Genomic DNA, 17,073 nt, shown 5'->3' with positions numbered 1-17,073 from the left:
GATTATGATCTAAATTATCTACTGTAGTGTAAACACGGTCACTATGTCAGCAAATCTCCTTCATGTAGTTTCACCAGACTGCAATGTGACAGAATCTGGGCTGCTTCTTAAAAGAACCAAGAGGGTTAGAAATCTCTGAGATGGAGTTAGTTGCCAGAAGAACCGTCCATGCCATATAGGGTACTCTGCATGCAGGTGAACCTGATTGTCTTTTCACCTTTGATGTGATGGTATCAATGTCTTAATTTGCAGTTTAGAGGAAAGATGAGAGTTCACAGATCAGACTTCCAGAATGAGACAGTCAGAATTGGAAGGTCAAACATTAAGTGAAACAGTAAACATTTGTAAGTACAGGGAGTCCACACACACCAGACATCCCAGTTCTGAAATACCCTCTTCCTGTTTAGATTGCATAGAAATACAACTCAGTGCAAATCAGCACTTCTTTTAGATAAGATAACCCTCCTCTGAGAGCAGAGATACTGTGTCAAGTGTTAGATGTTCAGAGTTCAAATGTTCATCCCAAAACTTACCACAGTTTTCAATCTTCCAAATTTGCTTGCACCATATATACAGGTTTCATTAGCCTTTGCTTGCTCTGCTGAAGATAAAATGCTACTAAGAAAGAAGCTAGTTTTACCCTCAGTTGATGCTTAGGTCATCACCTGGCACATCCTTGAGCTCTGTTACTACCCAGGTCCATGGGTTTCATCATTGTCAGGGTATCTGTTATGGCTCATTCCTCCACACCACACCACACCACCACCTCAAATACTGATCTCACAACCATTAGTTAGAACTGAAGAACTGAAGAGCAGAGCCTGAAGAAGTGCTATACAGACTGATAGGTGTTACACACAGAGATGTAAAAGAGCAAGAACTCAGAGAAACATGCATTTGTCCTGTCATGTGGGTAGCAGCTGTGAGATATAACGTAAACCAGCCAAAAATTGTATACTGGGAAATACCTTGAACTCCAAGAAATCAAATTTCTCCTTCTCATGTACGTCTCCTTTTTAGCTGAATGCTTCCATTCAGTGCATTGAGAAAACTTGCCTCAGAAATAACCTAATAAAAACTTTGCTTCTTGTTCCACTGCTCAATTAAAGTAGCGGCTATCCATCTCCAAATCTTGAACTTGAAGCTTTTTAGTCCCCACCTTTGCTGTCTAACTGAAATGCATGTAACAAAGTTTCAGATGCAGGATGGACTACGTTGTTCAGTTGAAATGGGCTCTTTGACCAAATTTGACCAAACAGCTTTTCCAGTAACTGGCTTCACTTGGATAGTAAAAGCTAAGATAAAAGGTAGCATTTATAGCTCATTGCATCACCAACCACAGCAACAGGCCCCATTAACAGCCACCCAGCTCAGGGAGAGCTGGAGTCCCAAATGTAAATCAGTTAAATGAGAAGGACTGGCATCTAATGGTAGATAAAATTATTTGACATTGACAAGGTCATAATTGCCTGTCTGTTTTTAAAAGATACTGCTATCAAATTTAAAAGATGTAAAAGGTCAAGTGTACCATTTCAGGAAATAGAAGGTTAAGGGAAGAACCAGAGAAGAAGATTTAGCTGCATGCTCCTTAGGTAATGATATTCATAGATTATTCTTCCATTAACTCCAAATCAGGTGAGAAAGGACAATACTTGTTTGGTTTTTCCTTACAACCCTCTTTCTACTGCATAGGCTCTGCAAGCTATAATCCAGATTCTAGTAGAGAAACTTGTCAGGCTTCTGATGGGGCCAGAATTTTATAGACCCAGTAACCTCCTGGTTACTGGGAGTAAAATTTATAGATTTCTCACTGGGGATGGGTCAGCTGTGGAAATCTTTTTGCCTTGACACCTTGAAGTTTGGTTTGAACCATTATTAGACAATAATACTTATGTTGTATTTCAAGTGCAAAACCCAGCTGGCCTCTTACCAGGGAATTAAAGCAGTTGCAAAAACAGTCAGACTGGAGTGGGGAACCAGAAAATTATTCCTTTACATATTCCACTTTTCAGTGTGAAATGGGAAGCTTAAAACCTGTCTATAGATATATTTCCTTTGAATTAGATAAAAATTTAAAGTGCTTTTTATTGAGTCTCACACAACATGGTTTCCAACACAGGACTTTATTTGTGACCTTTTTTTTTTTTGTTGTTGATATGAAGATTCAAAATTGTCCATGCAGTTTGTCTGTGCTCTGTTCTGCAGAAAGCTCAAATCATGAGCAAGGAAACAGTGTAGCTGTACCTGTGGATGAATTAGGCCATCAAGGGAAGAAAAACTCTTTCCTTTTCAGATAGGTCTTGTGTTAGGGACAGTCTGATCACCTGATTAACAATCCCCTCCTCTACAAAATGACTTAAGCATTTTTTCCTTTAGCTTGCTAGCATGTCCAGCTATCTGGCTGGATCTCTGCTGACAGGCTGATGGCTGAAGGTGGAGACTGCTGGACTGCCTCAGCACTGTCCATTAGGGTCAGGCTGCTGGGCAATCAGACAGCTTCTAACAAACCTGTGAGCCCAGCCTAGTCCTCAATGGTGCCTTGAATCCATTCCCACTGATGATGGACATCAGGTCTTTATAAAATGATGGCTGTTCTCAGAACAATGCTGATCACAGAGCCTGCATTGATTTGCTTGAGATGCATTGTGTGCTCACAGTTGAGTGGGAACAAGCTGTCAGAGCACAATAAGCAAAAAAATCAGCAGGACACAGTTTAGACAATTTCAAAAGACTCTGTTCCAAAGCATATGGCCCTTCTTTTTAACCAGAATCCCTCAATCAAAACAGCTAAGTAAAAAATAATATTTAAAAAATCATGTTACAACAGGTAAAAGAAAACTATTTTTAAAAAATCTACACACAAAGGAGAAAGTAAACATTTTTTCCAATAAAAGAGAAATATACGTGAGTTCTAAAGTGTTACACAATTGCCATTGATTTTACATTAAGGGTTTTCAGGTACTTTGCCCATGGTCATCTACAGAAAATCCTGAGACAAAGAGTTGTAGGTGTATCTCTCAGTGAAAAACTTGCTTTGTCTCAAAGTTTTGCATTGCTTCTCTGCATAAAAAAACTTCAGAGTGTGAAATTACCAAACCTGTAGATATCTATAGTCTCATAAAGTGGGCACAGCTTCTCTTAGGAACACTGCCTTGAACTAGAAATGTCTCCATGAAGTACAGCAAGGGCTAGAGACAGCAGCTCTCTCCTTTTCCTTCAAAAAATCTTGAGACTCCTTTGTATAACAAACATGTTTCAAAAGCAAAGCAATCTGCTATGTATTGGCTTCTATTTTTCTGTAACAATAACCAAAAGAGCTGCACGAGGCAAAAGAAGGAATTGCTCTGGCTTTGTCTTGTTCTAAACAGATACAAAAAACATTGCCATGAAAATCATCCCTCAGTGGCTGATAAAAATAGAACTGCAATTTATGCTCCCAAATACTACCTTTATCTTAAGGCTCTTAAGGAGCATTTTCAGTAATAATGGCTGATTTAGATGGATTCCCAGGGTGCTGGATCATTGCCAATGACATTAATGGTCTAAGGCTCCCTGAATTTTGATTGATTGCTGTAATCTGCAGAAACTATTTCAGGACATAGATTTATTGTTATTAAGCCTATAAAATGGTGTCAGGGTCCAAGCAAGTTGATGATTTGTGTTGTGATGCAAACATAGCACAGGAGAAGATGAAATCTTTTAATGAACGTGAAATTTGTGAGAGAACAATGTTTCATCTTCTCTGAAGAATCTGGGGCCAGCCAATTCAGATTGCAGCAGCAGGGAGAGTGTTCTTAGGCTTACAAAGTTAAAATGTGCTCACCTCCCCTTCCTCATTCTCTGTTTACATAATCTGATATGATATTCTTTATTTCACTAAATATTGTGGTCCTAAATCCATCTAATATCACGTAACATTTCAAAGATGGTTAAATTTTTCCCCCACAGGGCTCATAGCTAAATGAAAGGGAGACAACCTATACCCTAACACCCCCAGAACATAATGAAAAAGGCCATAACTGAATCTAGAGATCACTGGGTTTTTTTCCTATTTAAATGGGTTTTTTCCTATTTAAATTCATAAGCAGAATCAGAGCAGATGATTTCTTGTAAAAAGGGGAAACTGGACTATAACAAAGGAATTCACGCCATTGCATGATGTAAAAATATTCTCATTTGCTTTTCCCCTTGGGAATGGATTACAAAATGTTGTCAGATCAAGGACTAATAGTACAGCCAAGAAGGAGAGAAACACATACTCTCAAAAATGAGGTGGCACATGGTTGTTTTGCAGTAGTCCAGACTGCATGCTGATGAGTTAATAGTTCTTTATGTAACTGAATAACTTCAGGCAAAAGTTCATTTTCTGCAGTTGACAGGACAGCTGCTGAAACACTGAGAAGTCCACAAAATCTGATCATTCATTTATTCTGCTGGTTCTGATCAACTAATGACTTGGGATCAGAGATTACCAGTAAGCTCCAAAAATCATGATGTTTATTTCATGCTGGCACTGTTTAACTTCATTTTGTCCTATTGTGTATAAACCATTGTCATCTCACTAAGAACTTACTATATTATTGTTGTGAACACAATCCACTATCATCAACAAGATGCAAAACCAGAATTAAAAAGTCATCTTTATCCCTGTAAGTTTACAGAAGTGACTTTAAAAGCAGAAAGACCTAAAGAAATAGGATTCAAGAAAAAACAAGCAAAGTGCTTGGGTTTTTTTTAATCTATAGTAGATGTGAGGTGTTGTAAATATTTGTAACTTCTATGTTTTCTGTCATTATACAGTGTTCACTGGAGTTGAGGTAGAATATTGGAGGAGAATGAGAGAAGAGGAATAGGCAGGGCAAAGTGCACAAAGGCTGCTATAACAGGATTTAGATGTGACCAAAAGCCAGCACCTGCACAGCATATAAGCAACTACCTAAAACAGAAGGTATTTCTGGAGTTGTAGATTCTGAATAAGAAGCCCTGGAAGATTAAGCTGTATTTGATAACGAGGATCACAGATGAGGATTGGAGAGAGAAAAGGAAGGGTTCTCATGTGTGGGTAGGACTAAGAGGAACCTTTTGCACTGGTTCTTGTGGTTGAGAGGTAGCAAGAAACGTAAACCTGTTGAAGATAGCATAGGTACTCTCAATGCCTGTTCACTAAAATGTTATACAAAACTGACAGTTTCATGAATACATAAAGTTTTTTTTTATTTGAAATTATAAAATTCATCCTAAACAAATTTTTCCCCAGTTTTCCTGGTTAGTCTAGTATCTATTGCAGTCTGTTCAGAGTGTGTCTTTCATGCTCCAAAAAAAGACAATTTAAACTGTTACATCCAAAGGCAATGAAATACTTTATTTGTGCCAAACTGTATATACAAGGTGCTGAATTCCTTCAATATTCTGTAATATCACTGGAGTCAGGTTGGAGCCCCTGGCAAGGATAGTGCTCAGGAATACATGAAGATGACAAGCAGTCTGTCTATAACAGTTCAGTCCTGCATCTTTGGCTACTTCAGGGAGTTATGTCCATAAAAATATAGTGGGATGGAGAAGTAATACTACTGGGTATCTCTTTAGTGAGAATGTCCCCAGAAAATGCAGTCAGTCCTATGACCACTGCTGAAAATGTGTGGACAGGATGTGCTAGCAGTCCAGGCCTGGAGAGCTGACAGAACAGCTCTGGATCCTTTCACAGAGAATCTGAGCAAGAATTTGGATAAGCTTCCTCAGTGACAGCAAGGAATATGTCCACATTTTTCTTCAGAATAAGAAAAAAATTAATTATCCCATGTAGATAATAATGCAAAATATTTCTGTAATTAGAAGGAATAAATGCTCTGTGTCAAAACAAGACAATACAATCATTTAGTGGTTTTGCCCTTTTCCCATATTCTTCATTGTTTCTGACTATGTCTTTTTGTGTATTTATGTGCTCAACTTTCATGGTACTCTTTGGTGGATTTTTTGGGCAATGTCATGAAAGGCCTTAGTGTCTATTGTATGTGGATGATCTTAGCAGTCTTTTCCAAACTTTATAATTCTATGATTTTCTGTATTGGCTGACAGACAACTGAGAAGTTGTTAATTTAAAGTTGAGTCCTGTACCAGGCTGTCTTTCTGAAAGTGAGATGTCTTGTTTGAGGCCATACTGCAGACCAAGGAGTTGGATGCAGCAATGGCTCAGGCCATTGGACCAAGGACATTTGTAGAGACACAACGGCTGAGGGACTCAGACATCCATCAAAACATGTGGAAACACGTGAGATCTCTTTAGGAGCTGTACACAATCAGTTCACAGGATGGATACAGTCACTGATCAGCCAGGTGGACAAGCCTCATTTGCAAATTACTTAGTAGACCAAGATAAAGCTGCTAAGTAGGGAGGAGCTGATCCAATGTCTCACTAACCTGAGTCTGAGGCTATGCTGACTTCTAATGGATTCTTTCATAAGTTGTTTTAAACAGTGAAAAGTAAAGGGGCAGAGGTTTGGAGACAAGTGTGAAAGCACAGTTAATAATCTAGTGAAGTTAGAGTGTAGAAAGGTAAACAAATTGATAGAGCATCTTTTCTGTAAAATTGTTTTAAAATTATTAATTCTTCTTATTTAAATGGTAGAGTGTGAGGACTATAAAAGTCTTTAGAAGTCTAAGTTTGATTTTTGGCATGGTTTTCTAAATGAAGATTATGTTGTTGGTCTGCTGTCTCTTCAGTATGTTTTAAGTAGATTGGTTTATTTCTACCACCTTTAGAAAGGCAGAGAGTTAAACTTGAGCTTATTTTGTGTTTGTTTGGTTTTTTTCAGTTGAGACCTTTATTATACTAGACTATGTAGAATATTATCCTGGTCTTCACTCCTTTAAAACAGAAAGAAACAGATATACACATCTGAGAGAGTGTGCAATTCTCCAGTTATGCTTGTGTAGAGCTACATGCATGTACAAACTATTGAGGTTTAAACTATCTTAAAACTGCAACCTATGTTTATAATTACAGCCATATAACTATACAGCTTTTTCATAAATAAATTTAAATATTAGCATGATCTGATGAATGCTAAAACATTTCAACAGGCCCCAGGTAGCTGAAAGACTAGATGGAACTTTCTAGAAGGTTGTGTCTTCTTTTCCTGTGTTCCCTGGTGCTATGCTGAAGCTTTGCAGACCTTATCTGTGGTTTTCACTCTCTGTATTACTCCTTATCATGTTATGGGGGCATAATAATTACTGCATCTGAACAAGCAAAACATTAAATCCCCTCACTTTGCTGTTAGTTCACTTCACTGCATTACAGCCAAAAGGGATTTACTCACAGTTGCAGATGATCTTAGCAGCAGAGTGTGGGACAGGCACCAGATCTTTTGAGTCACAACCCAACTAAAACAATTTTGGCAATCTCTCTCACTGCAAAACTGTACAGCACTGCTGATAAGATTACTGATGAATGTTTGGAAGCAAAAGGTAATATTTGGAAAACTGAACAGCATTTCCAAGGTTACATTCCTGAGCTCATAAGCAGAAAAGTCAAAGTAATATGGCTGCAGTTACATCTCTTTAAGGAGATGGCCCCACACCCACATTCACCATAGTCCGATAGCTGTGATTCCTGAGCATGGCATCGCTGGTGCCACCTCCCAGCAGGACCACCCCACACTGCACCACATCAGTCTGGAGACACTGCACCACAGAGGGATTAGAACTGAGCTGGTCTCAGGGACAAAGAGACAGCTCTGGAAACAGCTCCTAGGATCCTGAGATCCAGGGATGAGCAGGACTCTCTCTGTAAGTAGCCAACTCTCTCCTCAAAAGACCCAAAGGATTTCCTGAAAAAAAGCCACATGACTTCAAAAATAGAGTCAAGCAAAAGCACCCTCAGCTTTACCCTACCTCACTCCTCTGTATGCCTTCTTTGAAGTTTTGGTGGATTAATTTCAGGTCATTGGAAGAAAGCCAGAACTTTTATCTGAGAATTTTCTTAGAAAGGGGATGTCATAGGTTCCCAGAATCATGTGCAAGGCACAATTGCAGAGTCACTTACTGGGCCATGAGCAGCCTCACTCTGCAGCACAGAACCCACTTCAGGATACCCCTTTCCCACAGGAGTGGACCTGAACCATCCATGGTAAAGAGGTTCATGCTCCCCTACAACAGAGCAGAGACACCACCATCTAGGTCTGAAGGTAAGTACTGAAGCACCTGAATATTAACCAAGAGCAAGAAAAATAAAGCCCAAAAGGGTGAACATCAGCCTTCCTCCCTGCAGTACTGGACTCCCTGCACTTTCCTCCTTAGGCAGCTGGGAGACAAGTGACTGGGAAACCACTGTTGGCCCATGAAACAAGAAGGTATTTAACTGAAATATGGGCATAGAGCAAAGAGTGGGAAAGCTGAGAAGCAAGGGAGCTAACATCAGTCACCCACTCTCACCTCTCATACATGAAGAATCTTTGTTACCACACCTAAAATATTCTGGTAAGCAATTAAAAAAATCGTAGCAATGGCGGTGGTGGGAGCTACATATTCAATTCTGCAGTCATTGTGGGGTACAATAACAAAGGAGGCCAATGCACAGGAGAGTTGTGATAATGGGAGGAGGAGGACTAACAAGAGCTATGCAGGCTGAAAGGCCACCTGGAGAGCCTCGAGTACAAACTGGATCTGAAGGGGTGTTCTGGGGGGAGTTGTCCCTCACAGACGTATAGGCAGGTCTAGCAGGGTAGAAGCAGATAGCCATGGCAATCAGACCAAGAGCAAAGTTTTGTCTTCCCTTTTTCGGAAGCAGCAGACTCCTCTGGGTGGCCTGGCTTCCAGGAAAAAATCTCTTTGATTTGCTGTGATCTCACTTTATTGCACAGTTAGATGGGGCAGAAAGCAAAGCTTTCCTAAACAGTTTGAAGAGGAGACGTATTTTAATGCTGAACTTCTTTTTTTTTTAACCAACCTTGTTCTGACTGTTTCCTAGCACCAAAGGTAGGGCTCTCCCAGGACAGCAGTTCTTTTTCTGTGCAATATTAGGATAAATAAATTAGCCAGCAGTTCCTACTTTCCTTTGCTGGACTGAAAGGACACCTTTACTTAACAGCTCTCTTCACTTCAGATCAAACTTGCAAAAACATCTCAGCTTTGTCAGTAAAGATACATCTGCTTCCCTTTGTCTAAATTCAGAGTTTTCTGAGTAAAGTTCAAGCGGAGTTGAACTAGGTCTATTCAGGCCAAAGTGAGATACAGACTTTTAATTGTGCAGGTAAGCAACTGACAAGGTTTCTTATAAAGGGTCAAAGCTAGTCATGTGGTTGTTTCAGAGGCAAATCTGAATTATTTCTTTGTGTAACGTAATCTTTGTCAAATGCCCTTGGGCAGGAAGCCACTGCAATCAAGTTGACTAATTTACCTTGTCCCTTTATCAAAATGCCTTACCTAAGTAACCAGTTCTGAATTTACCTGTCAAGTCTGTGAAGAAATACAAAATGGGCTACAAAGATAAACAGAGTTTTTAATCATCCAGGTGGAACAAGCAATTCATGGTTAATAACTTATCCAGTTAAATCAGCCTGTTTGTCTGCTTCCAGAATATCCATAAGCAGACCACAGCTCCCCCTGACTTACTCTGTTTGCATTTTCCCAATGAGTATGTTGCAAGACTGTACTCAGTGACCTGCTCCCTTCCTCCTCCTGCCAGCAGACTCTTCTTTGTAAGAGCCTTAAATGGCTCTTCTTTCCCCAAGACTCTGCATCTCATGTCCCCTTTCCTCATTAAGTCCTCAGTCTCCTTTTCTGAGTAATACTGGGTATTTTAACAAGAGACTTGGAGGCTGCTACTGGCCTCAGGGCATTTTTTCCTGTATTTTCTGACCAAATGGTCCATAGCAAGGACAGAAGAGAGTACCAAGTTGCTGTGAAGCAGCTGAAATGAAGAATTACAGCATCTTACGAAAGTTTTGTTTAAGGCGACCTGGTCTTTTTGCTCAAGGAGTCTTTCATGAGAGTGAGAGTCAGTTGGGTAAAGTCCTAACAGTCCATGTCCCCCTCTTCCTCTGTGTAAGATCATATGCTTGTCTGGAGAATATACCTAATTTAGGAAGGTTTCATTGGAAAACTCTTGACTGGTTTGACTTGCAAAAAGGACAAAGATTCCCACATGCAAACTTCTGAGCCCAAACAGACCTTCACAATAGTCAGACCATGCAGATGTCAGATCTCATGCACCTGCAGGACCGCCTCCATGCCAGGATGACATAAAAAAGTTCTGGAAGGGTTTTCCTTCTTTTTTTTTTCCTAATGTCAATTTGATCTATTTAAAATATTACATCTGTATATTAATGACTGCTCTGGAATTTTTTGTTGCTTCTGTAAGTGACACAAAATAAACAAGTGTGTGTGAACCCATGATCACTAGTTTCTCCTCATCTCTCTACCAAAAAAAAAGGAGGAAGCTGAGTGTCTTTTGCACCAGAAGCCAAAATCTAGAGCCTGCTGCCTCCCATGGATTGTTGTTGGACACACAGATTGTCATTTGTGCTTATTTCACCAACAGGAAAAATGTTGCTGTGTTCCCATTAAGCTGCAGTACCATCCAGAATGATTAATATAATTCATTAAAGCATTTGTATCACTCCAGAAAGCAAAGATAATTATATGGAATTTGGCATTTGAAATCAGTGCTATATCAGTGCAGGCTATCAGTGCAGGCTTGACCCTGTGTGGAAACACAGAAGTGCACAGGTATTGCAAAAGTGCATGGACCCACCAATAGATAGACAGGCTTATTTCCAGTGTGTCTGAGATGTGTTTTAAGGCTGTGGTCTTTATTTATGCCTGTTATAATACATTTGTCCCACAAGGCCAATTTTGGTGCAACCAAGAAGCAAGCTGAAGAGATTTATCAATCACTGAATGGATAAAGTTGAAAGGAGCCCTTGGAGGTCCTCTGGACCAACCTCCCTGGTCTAGACAGCCCCTAGACATCTAGAGTAGAGTAAAGTCCTCTAGACAACATTACATAGGACTGTACCCAGAAATTGTTTAATATCTCCAGGGAAGGAGACTCTACAACCTCTGTGGGCCTCATGTTCCACTGCTCAGTCACTCTCACATCAGTGCAATAAAGTTTATCATGATGTGAATGATAAAGAAAAAGAGATTTGACTAGCTGCAGAAAATTTATATTGGTGAATGATCCACCTTCAGATACCCATCAGATTTTAACTTTCCCCTTCCTTAAAATGCACCCCATCTGAAATTGCAGCGAGAACTATTACATGTATTTGGCATAATTGTCCTCTGTCCCATTCTATTGCATTTTTTCTGCTCTGTTTCCATGGAAATGGGAGAAGGAAGGTCAGGCATATGGTATAGGCAATTGTTTTAAAGGAGCTTGAAAGGCTTTATTATTCCCTGATCTAATTTTCGTCTGAGAATGGTTGTGGGAATAAAAGTCAGACACCCTACTTGTTAATTTTGGTGGTATTTAATTTCAATCTCTATTCCCACAAAGCCAGGAAAGGCCATTTTGCTTCCTTCTGCACCTAGGAAGAAGGTTGCTCTTGAGGGAAAGTGATGTGATGAGATAGGCATCTCATATAGGAATCTATTCCTGATCATATTGATATAGTCCTGTCAAGTCACATACTGTATGACATTGCTATGTAATGTCTGAAAGGCCCAGTCTCAAACAGGGACATTCACACCTACATGGGAAAGGAGCCCAAAAACCTGTTTGTCCATTAGGAAAAGAGAGAACTATTTCCTCAAGGATATTTTGAGCCTAGCTGTAGTTACTCTTGGAAAGAATTTTGACATCCACCCCTGGAAATTACTCCAGATGGAACGTATTTGCCTTCTTGCTACTACAAAGTAGAACTAAGATAAAGGTATTCAACTGCTCTCTTTTGATGGTTTTCTCCTATTTTATTGTCATAGCTGTTAGCTTTCATTTCCATGGAAACAGAGAGGTAGTTTTTAGCAGTGTGAGAGTCTTAGTTGAGAACAACACATGTAGATTTCAGCTGCTGGATGTTGGCTGATAACTATAAAATGAAGGTACAATACAAGGGGAATGACAAGAAGGAAAGAATGGACAAAAGAAGGAGATCCAGACATTTCAGGGGCCATGACCACCCCTTCTTCCTAGAAAAGATTCTGGGTATCTTTTGTTTTTCTTCTCTACTACCTTCATTTTCCAGGCCTGTGCTTGGACCTGGCCTCTGTTCTGTTACTTCTGTTTCAGTGTGGTAATATTTCATTGTCATGGTGTCTGTAGGCCCCAGGAAACCTGAGGCTCTCCTGTGCTGGAACCATGCTGCTGTGGCATAGGAATGGTACTTCCCCGTTCAGGGCTCCGTGGAGACTCTCCCAACCATATGCTGCTCCTACTGGAGGCACAGAAGGCAAAGGTCATGGGCTGAATGAGATAAGAACAAATTACCGGAAACATCAATGAGATAAGAAAACAAATAGTAACGGCAAAAATATTATTAACAAAGGCTATAAGAAAATAAAGTATTCACATGGACAAACACCCCCAAAAACAGAGAAGACTGGACAGCTCCCTCCACCACGTTTTCTTCGCTAGGAGCAAGCCCTTCTCTCTGGAAGTGAGAGTTTCTTTCCCCTGCTCCTGGCAATGACATGAGTTGGTATAGAATAACCTCTGTGTTCCACCTACACCACACTACAGTTACTGCAAAAATTAACAGTATACTGGCTGGAACCAGGACACATGCAAACCTGGAGCAAGAGACATTACCATAATGTGATGGGGAAAAAAACCACAGGAAAGATGAAATTGTTTGGGTGTTACTACACACAGGATATTGGCAAAGCCAAACCTGGACTTTATTCAGAGCTCATTACATAGCTCTCTCCTCTTACTTACTGTTCACTATACCAATGCTGAGGAAGATATGCCTTTTCCACTTATTTCTTCAGTTTTTCTTGCCTCTTCTGAACCTGTGGTTTTCTTTCAGAAAATGTCTTTTCTACTTGCTTATTCATTTTGAGTTTCTCTTCCATGGCTGCAGCTGTCTAAGGACCACTTCTTCACTGTCTCTCCCACCTGGGGTAGAGCATTCCACACCAGCCCTGCTCAGGCAGAGCACTGCCCCAACTAAACCTGGTGTGGAGGAGGCATCTTCTCTCTTCCCAGTGTATGCTAAAACCTCACCCATCTGCCCAAGCTGCCTGTAGTCCTTCAGAGAGAAGTTTTGCCCATGAATTAATTATGTCTTGAAAACCCCTGATTAAAATGTTCCTCATCTTAGAAGTAGTGAGAGGTTGCAATAGTAGGGCAAATCTCTAACTGCCAACTCCTTATCAGTTATGGATACTCCACCTTTCAATTTCTCAGCCTGATAACACAGGCTGTTCCACCTTTCTCCTGAGTTCTGTGATCAGTTACCCTCTTTGCTATTATGACCCTTGGTTAGGAGCCACAAGTCTCCTAAGGACACCACTATTTCTGAATGAAATTTCATGTTGGAATTACTCCATTTTAATTACTTCATTTTAAAAAAAGTCTTCTGACTAAAATACATGACACTGAATGAACAAATCTTTTATTGTTCACAAGGCAGCAGGAGCATCATCCTATTGTCAGCTTTACAGTTTTTCTATTGAAGAAGGTTTTTGCCACTAGCTACACTGGTTCACTGAGATACATAACCTTTACCTCACCAGCACTGTAGGAAGCAAAGTGCTGCAGGGAAAGAGGACACAGCCCTAAGACCAGATTCCTAAGGGAGGACTGAGCTAGTCTTTCTGATGATATGGGAAAGGACTGTATTTGGGCCAAGCAGAAGGGAAGAATTGTGTTTTGGAGGTTTTAGTCTCTGTGCTAAAGGCTTGATCAGACTCAAGGGACACAAGATATTAATTACTGCATTAGCACAGCTGACTAGTAATACTAATAAAGCACAGGAACAGTAGGATGAGGGACATTAATGTGAAATCCCTCCCTATTGAGAAGTGTATTAAAGACTGTGTTTATGAGAAACAAATTTACTGACTGAAATCAGTGTGCTTATTCAGCTTTTCTGCTTCTCTCAAGACTTTCATTCTTTTGGGTACTCCAAATTTAATTTACAACACAGGCCATCACCCCAACCTTTGTTTTTTCATTGAATTCTCAGGATCTGTGTATGACTCTCTTCTGTTATAAATAGGAAGACTGAAATACCCTAAGTATCCAGCCAAACAAAAAAGCTTCTTGTGTAATTACTTGAACAAGAAGGTAACCAGCCTTCCTCTATGTACTCAGAAAGAATTGGTATTCATAATGTTAAGGCAGGCAGCATAAAATATCCTAACAATCCTAGTATGTTAGATTTTTACTTTTTTGGTTGGTTGGTTGGTTGGTTTGGGGTCTTAGGTTTTTTTGTTTTGTTTTGCTGGTTTTTTGTTGGTTTGGGTTTTTTGGTTTGGTTTGATTTTGGTGGGGATTCTTTAGTTTGGCTTGGTTTGGATTTTGGGGTGGTTTTTTTGTTTGTGTGTTTGTTTTGGTTTGGTTGTTGTTGGATTTTTGTTTTGATTTGGGACTTTTTGTTATTTATTTAGTGCACTAGGGCTGTTTTAGTAATTTGCTGCTCTTCTTTTTATACTTCCCAAAAAGGAGAGAAGGAGTTAGGGCATTTTATACAACAGGAAGAGTGAATGAAGAGATGTATGATACAACTATTCCCTTTGCACCTTAGAACTCAACAGAGTAATACTTCCTCGGTGTGTGTTAACTCCTTCTTCCACCTTCAGCCACAAAGTGTTTCATTGCTTCACACTCGAAGTCTACACTGTAGAAGAAGGGGACTGTTGCCCCCTTCTTTAAGCACCTAAAAACTGATTATAGCTAAATACCAACAGGGACTGCTATCACTGGAGTGCAAGCTGTCCCCAAACCACTCCTGCAGAAGAAATCAGTTTTAAACATGAAAATGCAGAATAAAACAAAAGGTTTGGAAAAGATTACCAGATTCAGACGTGCTGCAAATGTTCCCCACATCCTCTAAAATGGATGTGTCAAAGGTAGGGTGATGTTTCAGTTCTGTTTGCAGCAGTCAAATTCTTTTCCACAATCCCGACTGTCCCAACATTTACATCCACTTTTCAGCCCTGAGTGCTCCCCATTCTCCCCAGAGATCAGCTCAGCACAATATCAGGGACTTGGCACATTGTCAATGGCAGACACAAGTGACAGGCATCCTTGGCACTGCAGAAGACCTTTCTATGTAGGAGACCACACTGGAAACACACAATACTGTATGTTTCCCCTTCTTTCACATTTCAGCATGTTAACAGAGCCATGCATCAGAGAAGCACTGCAAGAAATCAGAGTGACCACATAAAAGTCAAACCTATTCCAGCCATTGCTAATGAAAAATATCTATTAACAGCATTACCAACAGAGTTTGTCTGCACTGCCATGAGGAAGGTGGTTCTCCTGAACCACAACGTGGAATCTCCTGGAAAAACTTCTTGTACCTGACTGATTCTATAAATTGTGCTTGTCACCAAAGCCCTTCTCAGTAATGGCATTATGAAGCAACTAGAAAAATATTTTCTTTTAAATCTTTTGACCATGAGGTAAACCCCTGCATAGTTTTGCAACACATTAACATGCTAACATGTTAGCATCTACCTATAGTCTGTTAAAAAATATTTATTCTTGCTCATAGGATTTGATGGTCATGTCTCTTCAGAAATTGTTCAGAAAGGGTTGAAGGAGAAACTTTTGAAAAACATTAGTTCTGATCAGTACCAAAATAAGAGAAAGGGGATGAACTTTGAGTGAAGACCAAATGGGAGTAATAAAAATACCTGAATACAAATACTGTAGGTGAGAAAACATCATGACATGCCTCTGCATCAAAGGAGTTTGCTCCTAGAGCATCAGAATAGATAATAATTCAGCAGGCTGTCTCATTCAGACTGTTCAGAGTGTTTGCCTGAGCCAAATGCTGTGTTAGATAAACACTGGATTCATATGAAGAGTGGTGAGTGCTGTGTTTAATGTGTAACAGCAGCCCCAAAATCTGTTTGTTTAATATCTTGCAACTGGAAGCAAACAAGCAAAAGCCATCCTGTTGTACCATACTTGTGAGTCTTGTTCTACTTGTGCCACCCACTCTTCACTGTCTCACCACACTGCAGACGTGCCGCAAGGTGGCAAAGCAAAAGGCTCAAGGAAATGTAGATGACCTAATCATTTTGGATCTTCCTAACAATTTCATTCCCTCAAAAAGCTGAACCCAGAAGAGAGTTTTAGAAAGCAAAGAAAGCTCCTGAATACAGTGATTACAAGACAAATGGCATTACATTTGACAGACATGCTATTTCTCATTTAACCAGATCTAATGGGTGGCACCCCTGCCCATGGTAGGGGATTTAGAAATTAAATTGTCATAAAGATCCCTTCCAACCCAAGCCATTCTATGATTCAATGATTTCTTTTGTACTCCTTTGAAAGCCTTTTCTCTTATAGCTCCAAGACTAGAAGAGCCTACAGGAAATCACAAGAGAGAAAAAAACACTTCCTCTGGGGAAGCTATACTTTCGTGGGATGATCTTCCACCAAATGTTGCATTGTAAATAGATATATCACTGCACTTCTCTTATTAGCTTGGGGCCTCAACTATGTTTCTTTTTCTTGTATGTGTATATGAATAAAAAAAATTATTTACTATCAAGCCGTGTGCAAATATTTTCCTTCTTACCCCTCTCAATGAGACAGGAAAGCAAAGCACAAAGAGGAGAGCATATCTCAAACAAAAGAGCGAAATTCTGGCCAGCTCATCCAAGGAAAACAGTGTCCCTGCAGCATTCCCCCTGTCTCTTCTCTTCTGGAAAATGTTCTGGTTCCCTGGTGCCATTTCATATGCAGATACCTTCCTGACAATCAGTCTGCCTCCGTCTCTTCCAGTCTGCCTCTGTCCCCTCAGCCAGCATGCTCACTCCTTTTGCTTGCAGGGTAGCTGGAAACAGAATTGGAAAAAAAAAAGCTGGAAATTACAAGTGTTGGCCCAGAAAATAACAAGGAGTCTACTATGAATCCCTCATCACCCTGGGTCTGAATCATTCTAG

General features: G+C 40.1%; 1 long non-coding RNA gene across 6 annotated transcripts; it reads left to right on the top strand.

Annotated features, from left to right (window-relative positions):
- Positions 1-7,947: 7,947 nt before the first annotated feature.
- On the top strand, positions 7,948-16,679 carry LOC139589152 (uncharacterized). Of its 6 annotated transcripts, XR_011678951.1 has the most exons (4): positions 7,949-8,186; positions 8,299-8,478; positions 12,266-12,599; positions 14,133-16,679. It is a non-coding gene; the product is annotated as an uncharacterized lncRNA (long non-coding RNA). The 6 variants fall into 6 exon arrangements; XR_011678953.1 differs by having other exon boundaries at positions 7,948-8,186; positions 8,270-8,478; positions 12,266-16,679; XR_011678954.1 differs by having other exon boundaries at positions 7,950-8,186; positions 8,303-8,478; positions 12,266-16,679.
- Positions 16,680-17,073: the final 394 nt, after the last annotated feature.

The sequence above is a fragment of the Agelaius tricolor genome, unplaced genomic scaffold, assembly GCF_023055355.1.
Source record: "Agelaius tricolor isolate 1412-34295 unplaced genomic scaffold, bAgeTri1.0.p SCAF_4, whole genome shotgun sequence".
NCBI classification, from domain to species: Eukaryota; Metazoa; Chordata; class Aves; order Passeriformes; family Icteridae; genus Agelaius; species Agelaius tricolor.
The sequence above is the reverse complement of the archived record's forward strand: the minus strand, read 5'-3'. Positions and strand labels throughout refer to the sequence as shown.